Source organism: Passer montanus, unplaced genomic scaffold, assembly GCF_014805655.1.
Source record: "Passer montanus isolate IOZ18808 unplaced genomic scaffold, ASM1480565v1 scaffold20, whole genome shotgun sequence".
Classification (NCBI taxonomy): domain Eukaryota; kingdom Metazoa; phylum Chordata; class Aves; order Passeriformes; family Passeridae; genus Passer; species Passer montanus.
In genome coordinates, this window is record NW_024366592.1 from 10,792,531 (window position 1) to 10,816,200 (window position 23,670).

Here is a 23,670-nt window from a genome sequence, read left to right on the forward strand (position 1 = left end):
TGACGTGATCAATATAATGTACAAAAGGAGGCAAAGACAAGTCAGAATAAAAAGAGAGACCAATGTGCTGTAAGAAAATATCATGGACATAATAAAGTCCTCAAGGAAGGAATAAAGGGATGCCACCTCTTATTCCTTCGTGCTTTCTGAAAGCAGAGCTCTGATCCACAAACTTGGTCTGGCCACAGAAATTATAGAGACTGAATATTTATTTCAAAGAGTAACTTTGAGAAAGCTTCCCCCATTTGTACAGTCCAGGAATCTGGTTAAAGGTGTATGTATCTTTGCAATGTACATGGACATTCACCCAGAGGATTTTGTTTGACAAAGGGAGAGATTGGACATACAGAAAATATGCAAACAATATATGGCAATCTTCTGGTGTAGATAAATAACAAAATACTACCCCCCAGGGTGTGTGAATGGGAGTTATGACTTTTGAGCCTGCTCTGCTCTTCAGTTGTCTGAACCTCTCTTCACACCACACAGCCCTGTGACAGCATTCTGAATTTCATTGATCAACACCTGCTCTGTGTCACAAAGTTCCATCATGAAACAGAAATGTATTAAGTAGTTGGGAGTTACTGGTCTTGAATCTCCTAGAATTAAAGTATTCCCACAGAGATGGACCAATGTTTACTGAATGGAGCTTTGTTGTTTCGGGATGGCAGCTGCATCCTCTTGGTCTTTTCTGAGTTATATGGATCAAGGACTCCTCCAGTGTCCCAAATATACTTCAGATGTATTTCATTATTCCACTACAGAAAGAACCTAAGACCTCAAAGGAAGAAATCTCTTTGCCATGGTATAACAAGTTTTTAAAATGTTTAATTGTTAGAAAGCAGTTGCACCATTACCTAGAGAGGCAGGGGACAAATAAAGTGAAGATGGCATAATCAAATCTTCTCCTAATAATCAGTCTTATGTACCCTCAGGGTATAATCTATAAGTTCCGTGGAGGTTTTTTTTCCTAGTACTATTAAATTTAAGTAGTTAATTGTTAATTTCTATTAAATATATTGAAGTTGCTTCACTTTGACCAAATCATGCCTGGAGTGCAACTATCCAGCTATCAAAGTTATCTTGATTATAGGGTCTTCTAGAAATAGGAAGATATGTTTAAAACCTGAGTTTTGAGGTTTTCTATCCCTGTTTTAAGTGCAGTGGAAATTAGAGGTAACTGACCTATCACTAGCTTGGTGCAATTTTAGGTGGCATATCAGGTCTCTGATCCTTGCCTCAGTTTTAGCACAGATTTCCAGAGGAGATCTGGATATTCTCACTAAACCCACAGCATCAGAGTTTCTTGTAGGTAGTGCAGAAGTGGTTGCAGTTCATTGCCAACTTCTGATTCGGGTGAGTTATGTGTGTAAATCTCTTTATAGATCAAATGAGCTATATGAGCTTCACAAGGGCTAAGGTAATGTTCCTTGACTGTGGATCCCCTCAGGAACTAGAGTATAATAAAAGCCTTTCCTATTGCCACAGCAGTAACTTTTGGTGCTGAAGCAGATAAGAAATGGACTTTCTCCTCTTTCCAGATCCCGTTTGACCCTGGAGGTCTGTGATTAAAAATCCAGCCTAAAATTGGGAAAAATAATATCTGGTAGACTCTGTAAATCTGTTTTAGATAGATCATTGCCAAACAATGCTCACCCCTTCTTTCCCCTGAAGACAGTGCTAGATATGTGTCTGTGCTTGAAAGGAAAATGGTGTGGGTTTCACTATTAAGGAAAACAACCCATAACTTTTCCAACAACCCATAACTTTTCCAACTACCCTATTTTTGAAGTGATACTGAATAGATCTTCCACATCTGTGACAATCATGGCAAGTGAGGGAGGGACTGACAGCACCAGGCAGTGATTTTCTGTAATGGAGGTAAGCTGGATGCTTACAGTTCCAAAATGATTATGTTATACATCCTTTCTACATAAACCTCATTTACATAACTGAATCATGAAGCATCTTTGTGCTAAAGAAAGCTAATGTAAAAGACCACCAGAGCTTAGCTTCTGCCTAGCTAGCTTGCATTTTCTTTCTCTCTCTGCTTTGAACATCTGGAATTGGCTGTGGACAAGAGTTACATTTCCTAAAGTGCTCTTCAGAGGAACAGTACTGGGAATACCACTCCTTGTTCCCTTACTTTCCTATTTTTGCCTGTCAGTGATTTTTTTCCTCACCATAAGCTCCTTTTCCACCCTTGGTTTCTCAAAGCATCCCTTGAACAAAAAAAAAGCCTTCCTATTCTTCCACTTGCTACACAAGCAAATATCTTGCTTGGTTAATCATTTATCTACAGACTTCCTGTCACAACACCTCTTTGGTTATTTATCCCCTCATTGCACTTTTATGAGATTTTATGTATCTTTCCAAGCATGAAATAAGTACATGCATTTCCAGGAAATATATTTAACAGACCAGTGGGACAGATATTCTCACTGGGGTTAACAGCTCTATTCCCTATTTGACTCACTCTTTGAATGGTACAGGAGACAGCTGGTTTTGCTCGCAACATTTGGATCTTCTCTTCTGGCTGTTAATTTTTAACAACAGTAATATATGAATTTTTAGTTTACTGTAAATATTCTGATAATAATAATTTTTACTTAAAATCCTAATCCCCTTGAATATATGACTCCACACTTTTGTGTTAATAGAAAAGTACTTGAAGCTGTATAAGAATAAGTACTTTTTAGAAGTGTTTTTGTGATAAATGTGTCACACGCTCCCCTCTTTACCATATAAGAAGATACATTTGGGAATTTTCCTTCAAAATACATTTAAAACTTGTAAAGATGCTTTTAAATATACTCCATGTTAGGGTTTTTCAAATAAATTGCTTAAAAAGCCAAACAAAAAACTACAAATATGACAGAATGCATCATTGATATCTCCTCCAGTACAAGAAAAGCAATGATAGAGCTTTCAAATTAATATACTAATTGGAATTTTGTCTGCTGCAAATTTAAAATTATCTTTCTGGAAAACCGGTATCTATTCTTCAAAATGCAAAACCAGTAGGAAAGAGGTTTTCCGTCAGAGAAATATTTAACACTTAGTCTGAGACAAATTATTACCTCCCATAAAGAGATGTATACTTATGCTCTGGGTGCTAAAAGAAATTACTGAATTACTGAAGAACAGCTGTCTTGACACATCCATATTTAGAGCATGTACTCAGTCATAAGGGTGATCTGTGTTGGCTTAGCCTAAGTTGCTTGTAATTTGTAAGACAGTGACAGTCAAATGCTGTTTGAAAACGTAGTAACTTGTGTCCCTCACAAGTAGAAAGCTGTGGTTTGACAATCTTTTTTCCCCTTGGGAGAATGGGATTCAACTCACTACCTGCTTGAATTCTGGTGTTGTACTGTGGACAGTTAAATTTCCATGGCATAAACAGATGAATGTCAAGACTTTTTTATCAAGAAAGCTGATGTCCTTATGTTAAGCTGTTAGGTTACTTAACCAAATATCCACTCAATCATCAAAGTCCATAATCCTGCAATGCATCTTTCTTTCAATATTTAAGCATCTCATTTTTCCAACATTTTTAAACATATACTAATTTTTCTGCATTAACTTAATCCCTACTGCTTTCAATAGGACAAAAGCATGTCACCAGATGCTTTCCTGAATGAGAGTTTTATCTCAGCTAACTTTGTCATCATAAATGGTTTTTTCTAACATAAGAAAAAAAAAATCTCCTTTTGGAGGTTTTCTTGGTCCTTTCTTGTCCTGGCTGTTGTTACTTGAGAGAAGAGACTGACCCCCACCTCACTAAACCTTCCTCTCAGGTGGTTGTAGAGAGTGATAAGGTGTCCCTGGGTGTCCTTTTCTCCAGGCTAAACACCCCCAGACCCCTCAGCCTCTCCTCACAGGTTATTTGTTCTCCAGGCCCTTCACCAGCTCCATTGTCATTCTCCAGACATGCTCCAGCGCCTCAAGCTCTTGTAGTTGGGGCCCCAAAGCTTAAGACACTTGTGCATGGCCTCACCAATGCCAAGAACAGAGGAATTACCACTTGCCTAGTCCTGCTTGGAACCTGGGGATTTATCCCACCCAAGACTCAGTTAATGGTTTTTTGGCTTTCAATGAGCCTTAGTGGTGCTTAGCAGACCATTAAATCATGTAGCCAGAAACCCACAGAGCTTTGCCATTTCAAACCTCTTGGTTATCCAGCTCATGATAGCAATACTGCTTTAAAAATGCATGGATATAAGTTCACAGCTTCTTTATTTTCTCATTCACTAGTCTTTCTTTGGCCTCTGCCAGGCACTTGGGTGGGACCTCTAAGTTTCTGCATGGGCACACCAACTTTGCCTGGGGCACTACACAACCCAGAAGGAAAAAGATACACATCACAGTGTGCTCTCCCTAATGACTGGAATCTTTCCCAGGGCTTGCTGATGGGCAGAAAGCATGCTGAACCAGGGCTGCCTGGGCTGTGCTAGCAAGGCTGGTGTTAATTATTGTGCAAGTGTTTATAGATTCCCTGTGCTGCTGGCTCCCCGTGGCACTGCAAGGCATCTCCAAATATAGATAAATTGATTCCAACCTTAAACCACAAGATAGAGATTGCTGTGAGCTTTGCATAAAAAGCACCAAATTGTTATTTTTTTTACTTATCTTCTCTTTATTCCTTAATTCTGCTCAGTCTCCCCTTCGTTTCAGTGTTCTTAACACGTTGCTCTGTATAATTCACTTCTGGGGCCTCCTGGTTATTAATTTTTTGGTTAATTTAATATGATAGTTTGAATTTAATTTTCTGAGAAGCTATTACCTATGCTTGTCTCCATGGTAAAGACCAGAAAACTTCAAGTTTAAAATGGGTTTGAATGTAGCAGTACTGAATTTTTTTGGATAAACTTGGACTCTGTTCTAAAACTTTTACACACTGCTAGTGCAACATGTAACTGACTTTTTTTTTTCTTTTAATCCTATTTTTTACATGCATACATAAATATGCCTACTCATTTATAAATGTACACTCACAGCTTTGTAGTCTTTTCACAATGATAGAATCAATTCTCTTGGTATTCCCAGCTCAGATCAAAACCAGAAATGCCAGGCAGCTTCAAGCAGATTGGTGAGATTTCAGATCAGGCTTTATAGGCCAGATTGATATATTTGGAATATTCATTTAATTATACAGAAAGCACTGCCTTTCATTGAAGCTATAGAGAGTCCCAAAAGTTTCCAATGGACTGTAGTTCAAGACTTTACAACAGAGTAGGAAGGTGTACGTAAAGTGCAATTTCTGTTCTAAACACATGATGCTTTAACGTCAGCTGATGATTCTGTCCTGGTATATCTATTTCATGGAGAGATTTCAGTAGAAGCATACTCCAGAACCAAAAAAAAAGTGATGAAGATGAGGCATTTTTGAAAGACAGAAAAATTGAGTGAGAGGTACATTCTGCATATTTCTGCAAGAGGGAAGGGAGAAGGAAAGAACTTGCCCAAAGGTCAGAAATACCAACACTTGTCTGAAGTCTGACTCTAAAAGCTTTAGCACCCAGAGAGTGCTAAGTCCTCACCTGCATGACATTGACTTCAAATAGAATTAAATATTGCAGTAATTACTTCTCCAAGTTCACCACAAAGTAGCACCTCCGAGGCAACTCAGTCCTCCCTGATGATGTGGTCCAGCCTCCTGGTTTGGATCTTTCCAAAAGTGTACATTTTTCACTGTGCGGCACTTAGGTTATAGCTCAGTGAAAAAAAGAAATGTCAAAGATAAAATGATTCTGTTAAATAAAAACCCATGAAAAGTTATTTCAGAATGAGAGGTCAGGTGACACATCACAAAGAGGCTACAAAGCACAAACAAAACTTGTCTAAACATAGACAACCCCACAAGACTAAAATAACTGACTTTGGTTCTCTCCTGTATAATACACAGGGCTGTCTAAATGACAAATGGTTAACAAAGTTACTGCAGTCCCTATCCTCCATCAGAGATAATGAATCACAACAGGGAATTAGAAGTAAGACCTATAAAACCATGGCATTCACTTTCCTAATACAAGAGGATACTTTTGTTTGTCTGTGTCTTTTTATTTGGTTTGGTTTTTAACATTTGATGATACCCAACAAAGCACTGAGTTCATGTACAATTCAGTGGTTGGTTTATTTTTCCTGTTTATATGTATATCTATTTTTGGCTGCAATTTTTACCCTCTGGGGCTATTTCTATTTGCTCTTATGGATGTAAATGGCAAATGCTGTGCATGACAAAACCTCCTAAAATTGACTGCCCACAGTCAGTGTAATTCTTCTAATAACTTTTCTCCCAAAATGTATGAGACAATCACACAACATATGCACAATGGTAGATTTGTAGTCATTATCTCCCAAATGTGTTTGTTAACAACTAGGTTCTGGGCAAGCAACCCAATATGCTTGAGTATATTCTGGCTCAAGAACTACCAATGAATGTCATAAAAATGTTACCCTATTTCATCTGAGAGAGGTTTCATTTCGATTTTTCTTTTTTTTTTTTTTCAATTTCATTTTCCGTAATACCTTCAAGCCACCATTTTCACTTACTAGCTTATTTGGGAGCTTGCAAATGCAGAGTATGGGTAAGATCAGTGTCATTTTTCTTGCATAGCAGCGTTGCATTTCTGTAACACAGCATTGCTGTGTTTGAGCCTCCAGTAAATGAATATCACACTGTAGCTTAGTACACAGTTTTACATTATACACTGCTGTAAAGTCTGCTAGGGAATTAATTCCACAAGCAATCCTCTGATGCCTGAAAAAAGCAGGTATGCTCATATAAATACATATACAAAGGCTTAGTGAAACTAGATAGGATTAATTCTGTACAGGCAGTGAGATTAATTCCAAAGATAACAGCTTTTTTCATAGAGAGGAGGGAGCTGCTTTCAGGTTTTTTGCAACAACTACATGTAAGCTGAAGGTATTACCTTAAATTTAAGCTCATGAGGACAGGTTCAGAATCTGTGAATTTCACGTCAGTTTTATCTGAGACATAGATAATAAGACATGTTTAAGGAAATTCAGATTAGTTTTGTCTTAAGATGAAAGCATTTCATACTATAAATAAGAACTTGGTGTGCCCACGTGATTTTCTTTCATAGTAATTTATGAGACTTGAAGAAATAACTCATAATAAGAATTATCAGCCATCTTTCTTTTCAAATCACCTGGGGTTTTTATAACACTGCCTGATATTGCAGAACTCTTTTGGATTTAGTATTTAGAGATAGTTCTCCCACCATAATGAGATGTGAAAACTTTTTCAAGGGATCCTTAGTTTTTTTCTTTTCAATAGTCATAATTGTCCAGATATTATCATTTCATGCACAGGGCTCTGATACAAATATTTACCTATGCATGTGTGACAAGGCAGATGGATGTGAACAATGTGCATGCAAGCACATGTGCATGTTCACACAGTCACCAACTCATGCACTCACTAGGAACAGGCATGCAGGTGTTTTATGGCAGATAAACACTTAAGGAATGGGCTAATTTCTGCAGGAAAAATTGAAAATACTTCCATATCTTTTGCTCTTTCAAAAAGACAGTGAGAATTAATAATGGCCTAAATTGTGAGGCATGTTATTATTGTTGTTATTATTATTGTTGTTATTGTTATTATTGTTATTATTGTCATTATTGTTATTATTGTTACTATTATTATTACTTCCTGGTAAAATAGCACAGAGAATTCCAGTTTTGCAGCAATATTGAGAGCAAAATATTAGGTCACTGTTTAATAACTGACAGCTTGCCTGTCTAAGGAAGACTATAGAATAACAACAACCTGCAGATAGACTCTATTCCTTGTAAATTATTCTTATGCTGTTTTAATTTATAGTAAACCAGAGAATTGAAACTCCTCGGAATTCACTCCTCTGCAGCTGAAAATGTCAACTTTTTTTACAAAACAAGCAAGCAGGTAATTTGGGATAGAAAAACAGTGCTGAATTTGAAGTACTAGATTGCGAAAAAGCTATTTTTGAATAATCTTTAATATTGGTTTGAGTTATTTTTCCTATTTTTTCAGCAATTTTCTATCACTGTACTTTGAAAACTTTTAGTACAAGGTTTGTGGGGGGCTCTGTATGACAGGCACTGTGCAAACACATAATGAGAAGGAATGCCTTCACCAAGATGCTTTCAGTCCTACTGGAATTTCTGAAAAGAGCTGGCTTCAACATCCCACAGCTATTCAGCAGCTCCTGTCATGGTTTTATTTAAACCCCTCAGGAAAATTCACCCTAGATTTTTGTCTAAGAGGGATTAAGAAGGGAAGTACAACAGGTTGGGTGTTGAGCTTATGGTAACTAATTGGAAGATGCTCTTTAACTCCAAAAGGAGATTTAACTGCATTTAAGTGTGATATCCATGTAGCTTAGGGAGATTTAAAGTGCTGTATCTAGAAGCAGCTCTCTCTCCTCATTTTCAGATAATACACCACAGCTTCATCTATTGTTGCTCTTCTTTGGAGTAGCAGAGTGGGTTTGAAGCAAACTGCCTGGTTTGAATGGACCACATCCAGAAGCTCCACTTTCAGTCCACAAAATGCAACCCACCCCCACAGGCACAGGAGGGTCCAAAGCATTTATTTTGCCACCACACCTTTTCACCCTCTTTCCTATTGCAAGTGATTGTGCCAGAGGCATTTCATAAGCAGAATATTTCCTTACAGGGACCATACTGGTTGAATCTCATGTGAATTGTTTACATTTACATGGAAAATGAAACAAGTCAAATTTCTGCTTTCTGGGAAAATATGTGAAGGAATATAAAGGGAGCAAAGCAAGACAATGTATCTTACCTAATATATTTTAGTGGTAGTATTTCCTTAAAAGATACATATTAATCTAATAGTTTAAGAGTGAGAAAAAAAATTGTTTATCAAACAGTTTCTTCTTTATATCTTTTTTAATACTGTTGGAGAATTTTTGTGACATTTATTATAACATTAAATGAGGATAGAATTTCCTGACATTAAATAACTGTTCCTGTTATTTTATAGACAATTTTGTGCTATTTTTTTTTTCTGTTGTGTCTTAGCTATTGTTGATTAAAATGAATAGGAATGGCTTTGTGTATGAAGAGGACAATTTGAAAAAAAATTATATCAGAGGCTATTTCATCCTCTGTATCCCAAGTGCTTTATATTCAGGAGTTACTTTATCACTGAAATGGATTGACCCAGTTGCAGAACAGTGGGGAGCCAGAGACAGGGCAAGGGATACCGAGTAGTTGTGATGTGCCTGTCAGAGAGGTCTAATCCAAACCCCTTTGGACTCTATCCTGTATTTCAAACATCTGTAAAAACACATGCATGTATAGTATTTTTCACTACACCCAGGGAATCAGAAAAGTCTGTCTCTATTTAATCCAAAGTTGTCTTTCTGAATACATTCTAGGCTAAGTTTGTAGCTAAATTATCTTTTATTGCAGAGGTGGAGACTTCAAAGCCCAAGGGGTTTTAGTTTATTAGGAATGCCTCAAATCTATTATTCGTGCAATTTCAAACAGATAGCTAGATTTTCAACACATAATTAATTTTGGCATCCAAGGGTATTCACCACATTTAACAAACATATTTAATCTTTCTTTTATTTAAGCAGATAATCATTACAGTTATAAGTTCATGAAATTTGTAAAAGAAAATTAAAAAAAATGAATTTATGCTTTGTGTCAGGAACATTTGTATGAACAACAATCACAGACGTAAAAAAAAAAAAGCTGTCTGGGCACACAAAAAAAGTAGCTAATGGATATTTTGTATGGTCAAGAAGAAAACAGGAACTTTCTCAATTTGAGGGAAAAAACCCAGTAGTTTTCCTGTAAAACCCTACACATATCTCACTTATCTGAGAGCTAATACAAACCCCCCACTGACATTGATGGAAAACTTTAAATGCATTTGAAGGCCTTCAAATGAGGCCTTAAATCACTTCAGTGTGGGCCACTAAAAGTCTCCCATCAATCAGTTTGTGAGTGTGAGCTTGTTTATCCCTTCCTTTTGTGTTCCTGTGTGAACTATCAGCTTTAATGCTACTGAGGAAACTAATTATAGAATCATTCTTTACCCAGCAGCAGGACTGGAAACAGAGTGAATAGATCTGTGGCCAGAGGAAATGGACAGAGATTGCTTGGAGCTGATGGCTTCTGCAAAGAGCAAGGTGTTACAGGCTTTTTCCTCACTCTGCTGCAATCCATTTGTTACAAGAGAGAGGAGAAAAAGAGAAAAGAGTTCACAGTTCAGCATAGTGAATCTCAAGCAAATGAGCTCTAAAGCAGGCCAGGTGATAAGGAAAGAGAATGCATTCCTGGTCTGGAGTCAGCCCAGGTCCAAAGTCCAGGTTGGCTTCAGTGCTGCAGTGGTCAAGGCAGCATTTCACTGCTTTTGCCCTGGTTAACTATATTTGCCATTCTCCTGAAGGAGTGAGAGAAAGTGTCTTTGTTCTTCATCACTGTCTGCAGACATTAGGTCACTTTGTACTGTGGAGCAGGTGTTGTGCATACTTAAGAACCCATCAGGACCCATAAAATATTTAGATATGTTCTAACTTATGCCAGGCCTTATCTTCAATTTCCAAATTCACATAGTGACAAGAAGTAACTATGTGCAGACCTAATGCAAGCAGCTTTATCTGACACAACTCAAAGAGGTGGAGAGATGCAGAGTGTCATTTTACCTATATCCAATACTGCTATGTATGCCATAGCCACTTAGCAGGGTGTTGCTCTTTTGAAAACATATTGATTCCATCCTTCCTTCAAAGACACAGCAAAGAGATCATAAACCCCAAAGGTTCTGCGGGCTTTTAAAACTCTTGCAGGTGTAATCCATAGAGGAACTCTCCAGAAGAGAGAGCCTTACATCACAGGGCATTGTATCCCCAAAATGGGGAGCTGAAGATGTTTGTTCTTGGATTTAGGCATAGCAGAGACAACAGATAAATAAGATACGGTATGGGTTTTACAAGTGTCATATTGTTTTCATTCACTTTAATCCTGCTACAAGAACTTCTTCAAATCTGTCTTTTGAAAGGCACATTCACAGGTTCTAGCAAGTTCAGAAACATGGTGAAGGAGACTTATTTTTACAGAGAAATACAAGGAATGTACACCTTGTGCAATACAAGGTGCACACCTTGATGGCTGGGGACCCCACTTCTGAGCAGTGAAAGGCAGCTCACCTCACTGCTCTGTGTCTTGGCTTTCCCACTCTCCACACATGGACAAAAGAATCACACTTATTCCTTTTTCATGTCACTTTGAGATCTCCTGGTAAAAAATGTTTTAAAATAACTGGGTTTGCCAAGGATCTCAGTGGTCACCCCTCTGAGACACAATGCTGCTCTCTGTTATCCTTGTGCCAGTGATGTCTCTTGTAACCTATGTCCCTTAGGTGTTTTGACTTCTATAAAAGCAAGTATCTTTAACCTCCAAGGAAAGCGTGTAATGACATGGGCTGTCTTGAAAGCAGAGAGTGAGTTAGGGAATTCATGGTTTATCAAACAGCAATCACTTAGCTATATAACCTTAGTCCCTGAAGCTTCACTTAAGAAAAAAACCCTTATGTTTTACCTGAAATGTAAGCATTTTTTTTATAGTCCAGTTGTCTTCAGGTGATAAGTACAAAAGTGAAAGACATAAGAAAACAAACCTGTGGTAGCATTATGATTATTTTTACTCCTTCTAATGGTGTTTGAATACATTGGTCAGTTTCACAATAAATTCAGCAAGAGAGTAAAGAACTCAAAGATATACAGTTTGAGTAGGTTTTGTGAATGAAAAAAAAATATTCAAGACTTAGCTCAAATTAGACATTAATGAATCTAGATAATGATATGGATACACCAGTCTGAAAATTGTGGAGTCATAATACAAACATGAGAAAAGCAGTATCACTTTATCATCCCTAGATCACCCCATCCCTTATTTCACCCTGGAAACAGCATCTCAGATGACTGCCAGCTGACAGACCTCATAAACATGATGGAGGTGACCTTGGGTGAGTAACTTATCTTCATTTTTAGTTTAAAAAACTGATATAATGATGATAATAATAACAATAATAATAACAATAATAATCTAATATGTACTTCACAGGGGTGTGTAGCTCAGTTAATGTTTCTGAAGTACTCTTAAAGAGATCTGATGATGGAAGCACTGTGCAAGTGCAAAGTATTATTATTTTTTATTATAGCTTATGGCTATGTAATTGATGAAATAGTCCAAACCTAATCCCACACAGATTCACTTCTGCCCTATAAAGCCTGATTATCTTCATGCATAGACAGCTGATATTTGACTTGTCCTTATGACATGAACTGCATCAGTGGTCTCTTTTGTTCTATGTTCCTGTTGTTGACCTACTCTTCCACTATCTTTTTTGGCTTTAAATTAAAATTGTTTGCTCCAGTAACTAATGAATGCCAGCAAAAGCTGGTTTTGGTATTAAATCATGGGTTTAGGTGGCAGCTATCATTCTTTAATGATTTACATTACTTGCGCCCATAAAAATAATTTAAGCTTTCCTGAAATTGATGGGGTGATGCCAACACAAAGCAGTGGAGAGCTCAGGCACCTTCATTTTTACCATGGTGTCTGCATGGGAAAGGGTGGCCCTACTTTAGCTGGGGAAGAGAGGATAGAGGCAGTGGACGAGGCAAATAAGTCCCTGCAAAATTCCTGAAACCTAAGCAATGTTGAAGAGTGAGTTAAGGGGCCAGACTATTAACAGCAGATCACAATGGAGTCCTGGTCATGTTCTCTAGGTGATTTCTTCCCATTTATTTGCTGGAGTCCAGACAGTGGCAACTAATACCTTAGAACTGGTGGATCATTGTTCCTGGCATCCCTCTTTGCCATATCGGCAAAGAAAATTCTTCAAATCTTATCACATGACTAAGATTTTAATTTGCCAAACCACTTACAGATTTATTACGGGTTAACACTCTCACTTCCCAGAAATCCTCTGGTGGATATTACAGACATTGCTCAGGCATTGACCCACAAACAGCCAACATCCAATTCCTTATTCTGTCCATGAACCAGAATTGCTGGATTTCACCTGTATGGGGAAGATGACAGGAATAGTAGAGCAAGTGATGCCAAAAGCTTGACAGTCCTTCATGAGCTTAAGAAAGGTTTCTGTTTGGAAGAAAACTTTGGAATTGTGAAGTGCACAAAAATCTGGATTTAAACCAGCTAAGTCCAGAACTGAGCCCTGTCCTCTGTGTGAATGCACCAGCCTGCTTGGAAATAGTGTGTGAATCTCTAATTCAGAGCTCACAGATCAGTCATACAAACACCTTGTCTGAGGATATTTAAGAAGGACTTTTTCAAGAGAAAGAAGGATATGGAGAAAGAAAATGACAGACTAATCAGGGCTGTGAGGAAAGCAAACTTGAATGGAGAGATTAGTAGAATCAAAGCTCTTCTTGACCTTTTTCCCAGTTTGCTTTGACACTGAAGAGCTTTCAAAGAGATTTATCTTAAGACAGTAGCAAACAAAAATCTATGAAGAAACTCCCAAGTGGCAAACTGAGTTCCTGACCTGTGTCTGGTGTCTTTGCTGTCTTACACATTCCAGTTGTCTGTGTGACCCTAGTGCCATACAAAGTTTCATAGAAATTACAGAGCAGAGCATTTTAACAGGAGACACTGCCAGGCATGCTGATGTTGGCTGAGTAATTCCTTCCAGCAGAAAGGAAGAGTAGAGCCTACTACTGCAATGCCAATTCTCTTCTATGCCAGCACCCCTGTAAGAGAAGTTGGATTTTGTGGTGAAATAAGACTTCCTGTTCTTCCTGAGTGCAACAATGAGCTCTCATTTTATTTACAAGTGCCTTATGTAAATGTGCCTACAGTAGGATGGTGCTGGGAATGGGGGCAGGCAAGCCCAAGCTACACAGAGCAGCAAATTAAAGAGAGTGTGACAAGAGCCTCTGGGTATCCTGTGTATCTAGAGATTCTCAAAGAGAATCTGAGTGTTGACAGCACCCCTACTGTGGCTGAGGGTAAGTTTCTTTAAGGGTCACAGGATTTTATAAATAATCTTTCCCCTACCACCTCTCTGGGTGAGGAAAAAGTTGTCTTCTTGCTGAAAATACACAAACAAATGAAGGTTTTCAGTCTTAGAAATCACAATATTACAGCTTTTTACAGGCAGGTGTATGCAATCACAGTGTTTGGATTTGCTTATTGTATTTTTTTCCTTCAAAAGCCTTCATGTCTCTTTAATTTGTCTCAGATTTTACCGTGTCACGCCAGTTTACAATTTTCCTGGTGCCCTGTGTTCTCAGTATTTCAGGGACGCCTGGGGACTTTATTTGTGCTGCCCAAATGTTGACTGAAGGGGAGTGAGGAAGGAAAAGATGGTTTTTGTAATCTCCAATGGTAAACAGTCCTGACAGCCTGAGTGACACACAAACCTGACTGAAGAAAACAAGAAGTCGGGATGTAGAAACTGTCATCCTCAGCACCAACAGTGTAAAAGGGGACAAAATCTTTCTAGGGGAGCTTAATAAGCTTGTTTCCATGGCAACGAGTTTGCAAATCTACAACTATCTGCAACCCCTATTAAGAATAACTTATTAACAAAAGTCTGTCCTGAAATCAGGGGAATACCAAAAGGTAATGGCTCACAAAGCACTTCTAACTGCAAAGTTCCATTTCCCATTTGCTGTATCCTCTTGCCTTTTTCACTGTACTGATCTCCTTCCAATCTCATAGATACTCAATTATTTCAAAGTAAAGGAGATGCAGAAAAGGCTACATGCAGATGTGTGCTACATATCTGCTAGGCAGAAAACTGAGAGCTTGAAGAATGCATGACAAACCTTTCTCCATTCTGTATGCTCTCATAGACAACAGGATTTAAACCTGGTGTTCAAGTGGTGTTCAATGACCCTTTCTTCTAGAAATGCTAGGAAATCAAATAGAATGTTAATTTTACAGTCATATCTATATGTAGTCCTTCCCTCTTTTTTTTGTTTTCTAGCCTTGCTCTTCCTCAGCAGAGTTGGTAAATGTTTGTATTCTCAAAATCCTCTGCTGCTTTTCAAAGTCAATTCCACTCCATTACCCCCAGGTTAAAGTGTCATAGAGAAATGCCATATAAATGATGGGCTTCCAGTACTCAAGTACAAAACTGAAAATTAAAAGTTAGAACAAGAATTCTGCAAAGGAAAGAGATTTGGACTATATACCTCTTACTCAGTTGTGTCAGCTACCCCTGCCTTGCCTTTCCCTACAGAAGAGGATGTGTTCCCTTGCAGAAGGATGGAGGCAGACCCATGGTTATATGCTGGAGTAGCTGAGGCCTTGCAAGCTGGGCAGCTGCAGGGAACTGTTGAGGTTAATGGCCAAAAGCAAATTTCTGTCTTGCCCCTGGAGAGAGAGATTCTGATGTCATAGCTCAGATCTAGAGTAGCTCCCCTGGAAAAGCACAGAAAGCCTTCCAGTGGCACAAGTAAATCCTTTTCTGTTCTTGCATAGGTTCACTTGGTACCTTCTGCCAGCACTGTCAATCAGTTGCAGCCACAGAAAAAAATATACTTTTACATGCTGGATTTGATGGAGAGAAAATCCTTTGTCAGGTTTCCTTGTTCCACTCTCAGCATCAATCTTTGCTTTCTGTTTTATTTATATGGGGAACTCACTTTGGCGTTAAGAGGGCTCTCTCTCCAGAGAGAGCATTCCTATAGCACTTGTGGAAGAAGCAGCTGGGCCTTGGATGAGTATTAATCAGTCATTGTAATTCTATAATGCATATGAGAGTTGTTATGCTTCTGCAGGACACTGTGCCAAGATTTTAGCCCTCTGACAATTCAGCTGTGGAGCTCTACCCTTCCCCGTCTAGTCTGTGGGCTGAGTTTTGCCCCTTAGGAAGATAATCAGTCACTTTGTATCCAGATTTTGTTTATTTTCTTTTTATTTGTCTTTGTATCTGTATTAAAATATGCCAATAGTTCCTGTTGTTTCTGCAGAGAAGTGTTTCGGTCTTGACTAGTGATCATCACAGTATTCTTGTGGGCTCAAAGACAAAGTTGTAGAATTTGCTCTAGAGGAGAGCCTAGTGGTGGTCATGTCATGTCAGGTGGGAAGACTGCCCACATAAAGTGACATGACATATTAATGGACCTTTTGATGGACCTCTTGATGGCCTTTCTTCCATCCTGTATTCTTTTTCTCTTGACTTCTGTCATGGTCAATTCACCTGAGGTCACAGGACTGTGTCCCTAATCCACTGTAGGGAAGTTCCCACTGTATTGCTTCCAAAGTCCTGCAGAGCTCAGCAGGTTTTCCTGGGGAATGTGACATGCAGGAGGAAGGAGCCAGTGGGACAGACAGTCTGCAATATCCAGGACTCGTACAATAGCATGGGGAGCTAGGACCAGTGCAGGTATTCTGCTGTGGCAGTGAGTATCTGCTTGTTAAAGTCACAGAGAAAACTCACTGGAAGGAAGAGATTTGAACTTGTTTCTCCCAAGCCTCTGAGCTGTTGCAAACTGCAAGAGTATGAGCACTGAAAGTGTGCACGGACCTCAGTGCTCACTCATTTCCAGATGGGCCCCCTCCATGTCCCAGCATGCTAAGAAATATTGCAAGCTTTTCACAGGAGTGAGAAAACAGGTTGGCAGAGCTCTGCAGGGTTGTCCCTGCAGCCATTTCAGGTGTTCCCTGAAGGTTGCCTTCATGGGACATGTGTCAGGATCAGGCAATTTAGGCTCTTTGGTCGTTTTCTCCAGGTGTCCCGGGAGCACACTGCTTTGCACGTGGTGCCATGTGGTGTCCCTGCAGTGGCACCTTCATGGCTTAGTGGGAACAGCTTTGAACTCAGTGCCATGTTGGCTTACTGGTTTCTGACTCATTGACAGGTTTAGCTAAGACTTGGAGGGACATGAACATTTTGTGGACTACTGAAATGCTTAGTGCAGGTCTCAATACGTGTTTTCTAGAGACAGACCAACTGATACCTAGACAAAGATAAAACTATCAGTGCCAAGCAGAATTAACAGTGGCTGGAGAAAGAAAGCCAGTCACAAATTTTCAGTATCTGAAATGCAATTACAGGACAGTATGTTTACTAAAAATTGTTGGAGCAACCTAGTGAATCAGAGAATTGACAACATTCTGTCTTAATTTCATTTTTTCTTAATATATGGATACTTATTTTATTAGGCAAAAACGCCTCGCTGTTTATAGTGCTGGTTGCTTTTGTTCACCTTCTCAGAAAAAGGAAACAATTGAAAAAATAAATAACCTGATGATGTCTTGATTCAATATTTGCAGTGAATAGCCTGGGCTGATAGTACTTTTTGCAGAACAAAGAGGCAGACAAAATGCAATGAATACCCAGAATGGCTGAAGCCCAAGGTATTTTGGACTTGGATGCAGGAATAAGCTTTTAATTGGTGTTGAAAAATAAACTCGGCAAAGAAATGAAATAAATAATAAATATGTCTTGTGGCAGCACAGCAAGAGGCTTATTGTTTGCTTGCTTCTAAAGAGGGCCAGTACATCGTGTTCTTTCCACACAAGTTCCAAACAATCTTGTTTGGACTGAGAAACTTAAATCCATGTTTCTAAAACAAATCTATCTAAATATTTTTATATTAACAGCAGTACAAGAAAACCCAGCCCGCCTGCACTTTCTACACAGCAGTGATGTGTTATTGTTATTGTTGCTATTAATTACAGCTGCTATTACTGCTGGTGACAGCAGAAGATGGTGCATGGCCACTGCATCTCATTCTCTGCTGAGGAGACCATCCCTGCTCCAGGCAAGCTGTAGCACGTACATGGAATAGAAAATATTATCCCCACAATTCGGCAGATTTTTAATAAAATTGTGACAGAATAATCTTACTGCAAACTCAAGAAACATAACCACAAAAAAAAAAAGAAAGGAGACCAGGCTCCTCTCAGAACCATAGACCTAATAAACACACAGTGGTATTTGTGCGCAAGTCTAAATGGCAGGTTTAGAACTACTGCCTTTAGATATTAAAAAAAAAAAACCCAAACAACTAAACAAACAAAAACCAAACCAACAAAACCTTTGTAAACTTGGCCCAAAGTACTTAGTCTGCTTATAGAATTGAGAAAAAAAAAAATTAAAAGAAAGGTCACTTAGTCCTTCCACCGAAGAAGCCAAAAGGTAAGACTTAATCTAACTCTGCAGTTTTCAAGGTCCCCTTAGACTCCAAACTGTGTTCAGAAAAAATGGCAGTTGCTGATCAACTATACTTTTGATGCATAAAATGGCTGTGTTAGCAACAGTGATGTAATTCATTTGGTATGGTGAAGTGGGGAGTGATGGAATAAAAGTATCACCACATACCCAGGGAGTGTATTTATCTCTCAGTTTTCCTGCAAGCCCATTTTCTCTCCAGTTATAAAAGTTCATCTGCTTCTTAATAAAATCAGTAAATTAACAAGAATAATTCCATCTCCTTTATTAAAAAAGCTGTAAGACATCTCATTTATTCTGAGTGTTGCAGGCATGAAACTTAAGAAAAATAATTTACTAGAGTTGGCTGGATCTTTGTAACAAAACACTTTTATCTTGAAAGCCACGCTGATTTTTCCAATTAAATATTTAGCAAAAAGTTGAACGTATTCCTATTATTTTTCAAGCCTTATGAAATGTGTTACTCCATTAAAAATTAAGATTCTTAAAATGATTATTGAAAGTGATTAGCAGGAGGGAAAAATATCCATAACCATTAGACTTGATTTCTTAATAATATTCTCTGACAAAATCTGCAGGTAAAGGTTATAAAAAAAAATTGATGTAATGAAAAATTGCCCTAAACTTTTCAAAATAGAACAATTATTCTTCCTGAAAGCTTTTGTGTGTATGTGTGAGTAGGCAAATGAAACTGTTTTAATGGTTTCCTCAAGCTTTCTCCAGAAAATTCAACTTGTATTTTAAGCCAAGGGCTATTCTAATTGTTCCTTACATATAGAAAGGCTCTTCTATGAAGAAATATGTTTTTTCAGGATAACGGGAAGAGAGAAAAAAAAAGTGCTTTTGTGCATACCAGGAAATGTCTTAATATCAGAAATGAACTAATGGATCGGAGGAATATCCAAGATGGGGATTCATCTCACTTGCTTTCAGATATTTGGAAGTTATCTGAGGTGGTTGAACTCCTTTTATAACTGTTGGAATCCGAATTGCAGGGAACTCTCAGAACTTTGGGGCTGTAAACCAAATCTTAGAATTAAATACAGGATTTGATCTGAGACCTTGGAAAAAGATTTCAAACTTAGGTGCTAGAAGCGAGAATGTGGGTTTATAGTTTAAAGCAGAGACACGTTAAGCTAAGTAAAGTTTAGAGTTTTAGAGTTTAAGAAATAAAATCAAAGTAGTTACAAAGGTAAACAAGGAGTTCAGAATGCAGTGCTGGAGGTTTGTGTGTCATAACATGATTGGCTAAGAAAGCTTACACTGTTGCATGAGTCCATAACACAAAATATTTTAAGGATTGGGTAAAAAGCATAAATATCCTTGCTGGCAGTGTTTTATTGGTCAAAATCCTTTTAAATCCTTAAAAGGTCTTGTAACTAGAGGTCTTGTGACCTTCTGAGCCATGGAGTGAAGATGTGAGAATTGACCCTTCCTGCCTATATAGAGGATAAGAAAAATAAATCACATCATCTAAAGCAACTCAGATGTCTCATCTCAAATTTCTTCAAAATTCCCTACAAATTCCCCACATGTAACCAATGGAGGGAGACAAGAATCATGAGCTGACAACTCACTGTCTTCAGGTATATCCTAGCTTGGCTGCAGGTGGAACCTGGATAAATATAACTTTTGGGTGATTCTTCTCTATCTGGGTCTCTCTAGGCATTCCTACCAGCACAAAGGAACCCATGCCTTTTCTGTCTTTTTCTATGGTGAAAAAGAGATGATCAAAGCTGCTTGAACAGCAAAACAAAAAGACATTGCTTGGATATGAACAGGCAAAAAAATGTGGGAAGTATTTCCTGGCTGTGGACACAAGTGAATCCATCTGTTTTATTTAAATGGTAGCAATTTCTACTGACTCAGACCACTTAACTGCTTTTTTAGCTGTCACCCTACATTTAGGGAAACTAGATATGCAACCTCTTTTTTTTAATTTTAATTTTCCAACATATGCAGTAATTGAAATCTAAAGATTTTGCATCTTTGGTGTGATAATGGTTCAGAGCAATGGATAAAGAAATTAAATTCCCTAATGCCATAAATGGAAAAATGTAACCTTAAAATGTGCTCTTTATTAGTGAAAAGTTCTTACATTTGGGAATGTACCTCACAGGATGACTCTGACCTGTTTAGATCTTCCCACACTGCAACATTATTCATATATGCCCTGTCTGCCCTTCAGTCCATCTTCTCCTCTGCAGATGACATTTGTTTGCAAAAGAGAAGCAGTAATAAAGTTATGCCTCTCTTTAAACTGGCAATTCACAATTTTGAAAGAGACCTGCCATCAGCAGAAAAAGAATCCACCTCCCTTCTATTTAGTTTAATTTCATGCAAATCTTGTTCCCTCCTCAGGCTTTATGCTAGCAGATCTGGACAGATCTGGCCTTTTGTTTTTACTTGCAGCTTGTGGTGCCATACAATGATGACAAAACCTCAGCTTAAAAATCAAAACCCAACCTGTAATATTTGACTTTTTGGAGCTCCTGCTCACTGAGCTGTGTGTAACTCTCCCTGTGTTATCTGGCTGAGTCTGCAGCAGCTGGAGCTGCGTGGGAGAACCACCAAGGTGTGCTGGTGGAGTTACTGCAGTGAGTCCTGTCTGATGGGCTGTGAAGTCAGCAGATTTCCATCCTCTGGGCCTCTAGAAGTACTTTCCTCTACAAATGTGCTGAAAGAGCAGCAGTTCTTCCACATAAACCCCAGGCATTTTATTTTTGATTTGCAAAGAGAAACAAAATTCTAATTGCCATTCAATAATGCGGGCAAAAACACTCAGGCAAAGCCAGCAGTTTATAATCTGTAATTAGTAAACACTCTCAGAACAAGCCATATTTACAAGGAAAATTTGACACAGGGTTAAGGAAGAGAGGAATGAAACTTCATATACACATTTGTACATAACTGCAAAGAGGGAAGTCTTTGCTGGTTGTGAGTGGTCCTGGGATTTGTAGCCACAGTTACTAAGCAAAGCTAAAGACTTTTAAAATGTTAGCTACTGAGTCCACCTGCTTACCCCTACTATCATCTGAAAAACGTGTCAAAGAGCTTGATCACAGACTTAGACTTTTGTATTATATTTTTTAACTATGTTATAAGAAAAGATACTACTACCTGAATTTTTAACCATGCAGTCATTTATTTCCCTCTCACCTTCTCTGATAGCTTTCAAAAGATAACTCATCCAAGTTTCTCAGAAAGCAGCCTTGAGTCTCCCTCCTGTGCAGAGAAGATGAACATATAGCAATTTTTGTGTCTTCTGTCTACAGTACCATTATAACATTAGGTATTGTAAACCCCAGAGTGTTCTCCTGAAACATGAGGAAAACTTCATACCCTTGCCCTCTATCCCAAAGGGATATGTGTGTGTGCATGGGTAATACACCTGGGTTTCTGCCAGTAAATAACCTTACTGATAGTTTGGTAGCCCTAATAAAATCTTGATGTCCTTTCAGAACAACAGCTGCTATTCTTAACTTGTCCCTGAGTTCTAAAAACACTATATGCTTTGGTTTATAATTTGGTTAATCTTTCTAGTCACAAGATCGTTGCTTGACTAATGTACCCCCACTTCTCAAAACTCCTATGAAAATCCCTATAAACTTATGTTGTGGCCTAACCCCAGCTGGTAACTAAGTATCCCCAGCCAAAATCAGCACAATTTAATAACAAGGCAATAAACAACAACCATGGCTATATCCAAACCCTCTCTTTCTTTGTATTGCCCTAAAACCAATAATAATAAGCAGTTCAATGTGGATGGTATTAAAGCAGATTAGAAGCAGCTGTTCAGAGGGGCTGAACCAGATTTGCAACTGATATAAATAAGGGGAAAAAAAAAAATCAATGGCTTTAGCCAAGTGTGGTGTATACCCTCTGAAGATTTGGGCTGCTGCTTTTCATGTCTGGTGTGTTTCTTCTTGTTATTTCCTATTTTAAAAGGCTCACAAATGACTTATGCTTTAGAGAGGGAAGGCAGCAAGTCAGCTGGTTTTGTTGGACAGAATTTTTGCCAAGGCTATTACCTCAAGTGGTTTGCATCAGTAAATTTGGGAGGAGATAATTTTAAGGAGTCAGTAGTGATGGCAAGTTTTCTTACTGCTCCCCAAGAAGTAAGGGCACTTCCCATGTAAGCAATTTAGCAAAGCTTCAAGCCATTGTTTAGTTACATAGGGATATGGTTTGGGAATAATGTGTGTGAGAGAGATCTAATATAAGAGAAGAAGTCAAATGTAGTTGTTCTAGATAATGTATGTGAGAGAGATCTAATATAAGAGAAGAAGTCAAATGTAGTTGTTCTAAAAGGCTTGTTATATTTTCAGACAAAGCAAAGGTGGGGCTAATTTTCACAGAAGACAGCTACATGAAACAAACAGCTAATCCTGCTGTCTTCATCAGTCTGGAGATACTTTAATGTTGGTATAAAAACCAGTAAGCATTTCCAAAAGTAGTGACTGATATCTGCTTATTGCTGTGTACTTTCCTGTTGTAATCTCTGTGATACAATTAGAGAAAGCCTTTAATGTGCAACTACAACTATATATCATTTCACTAGGCTAAATATTTTCAAATGATAAAGAGGACTCTAAATTTCTAGGCCTGACCTTTGAATAGGAGTTTAACACTTGATTTTTTGTTTGGATTTTGGTGAGGGTTTATTTGTTGGGTTTTTTAGTGCCTTAAGGTTAGGACTCTTAACCATGCAGAACAGAAAAGACTCAAAATGTTTCTAGAAATTTTGATCATGACAGCTTAAGTCAGATGGCAATTCTGTGCAACTGCAACTTATAAATTTCTTCTGTAGCTTTCCACAGGACAATTCAGATGGGAGGGGATGTGGGGCTGCCTCTAGTTGAGCTTAGGGGTCAGAGCAACTTGTTCAAGGCTTGATTGGGTTAGATCTCAAACTTTCAAGGATAAAAATTCTGCAAACTGTTCAGGATTTTAGAATAGTCAGTCATCTTCATAATGAAAACCTTGGCTGCAGACAGTGGCAGTCTGTCCTGGTTCAATTTAGGAGCCTTGTTTTTCCTTTCTATCCATACTCCTTAGGGAGGGGAGGACACAAATCTCTCTTCTTGGTAATCTCCTCCTAGGCAGAAGGTTACATTTATGTCTTCCCTAAGCCTTCTTCTGTACAGGGTGGAGTTGACTCCCATGTAACCTCACCCTCAGTACAGGAATCACACTGATTGGTTTAGTTTTTATTTGGTTTTAATTGAGGTGAGGGGGCTGAGAAGGAGTGGTTTCAAACTGAACAAACAAACCAAATGTTCAGGAAATGTGGCCCCATTCTGTCCTTGTTAAGTAATCTACTATCTGTATATAAACACACAGGTGTGTAATAAGAAGCAATAGTGAGCACCTGTTTTTAATCTTTTCATCTTCCCTTTTTAACCTGTCCTTGTTTTTTTCCTTTTTTTTAATTATAAATTCTTCAGAAATTGAATTTTCTAATTTGA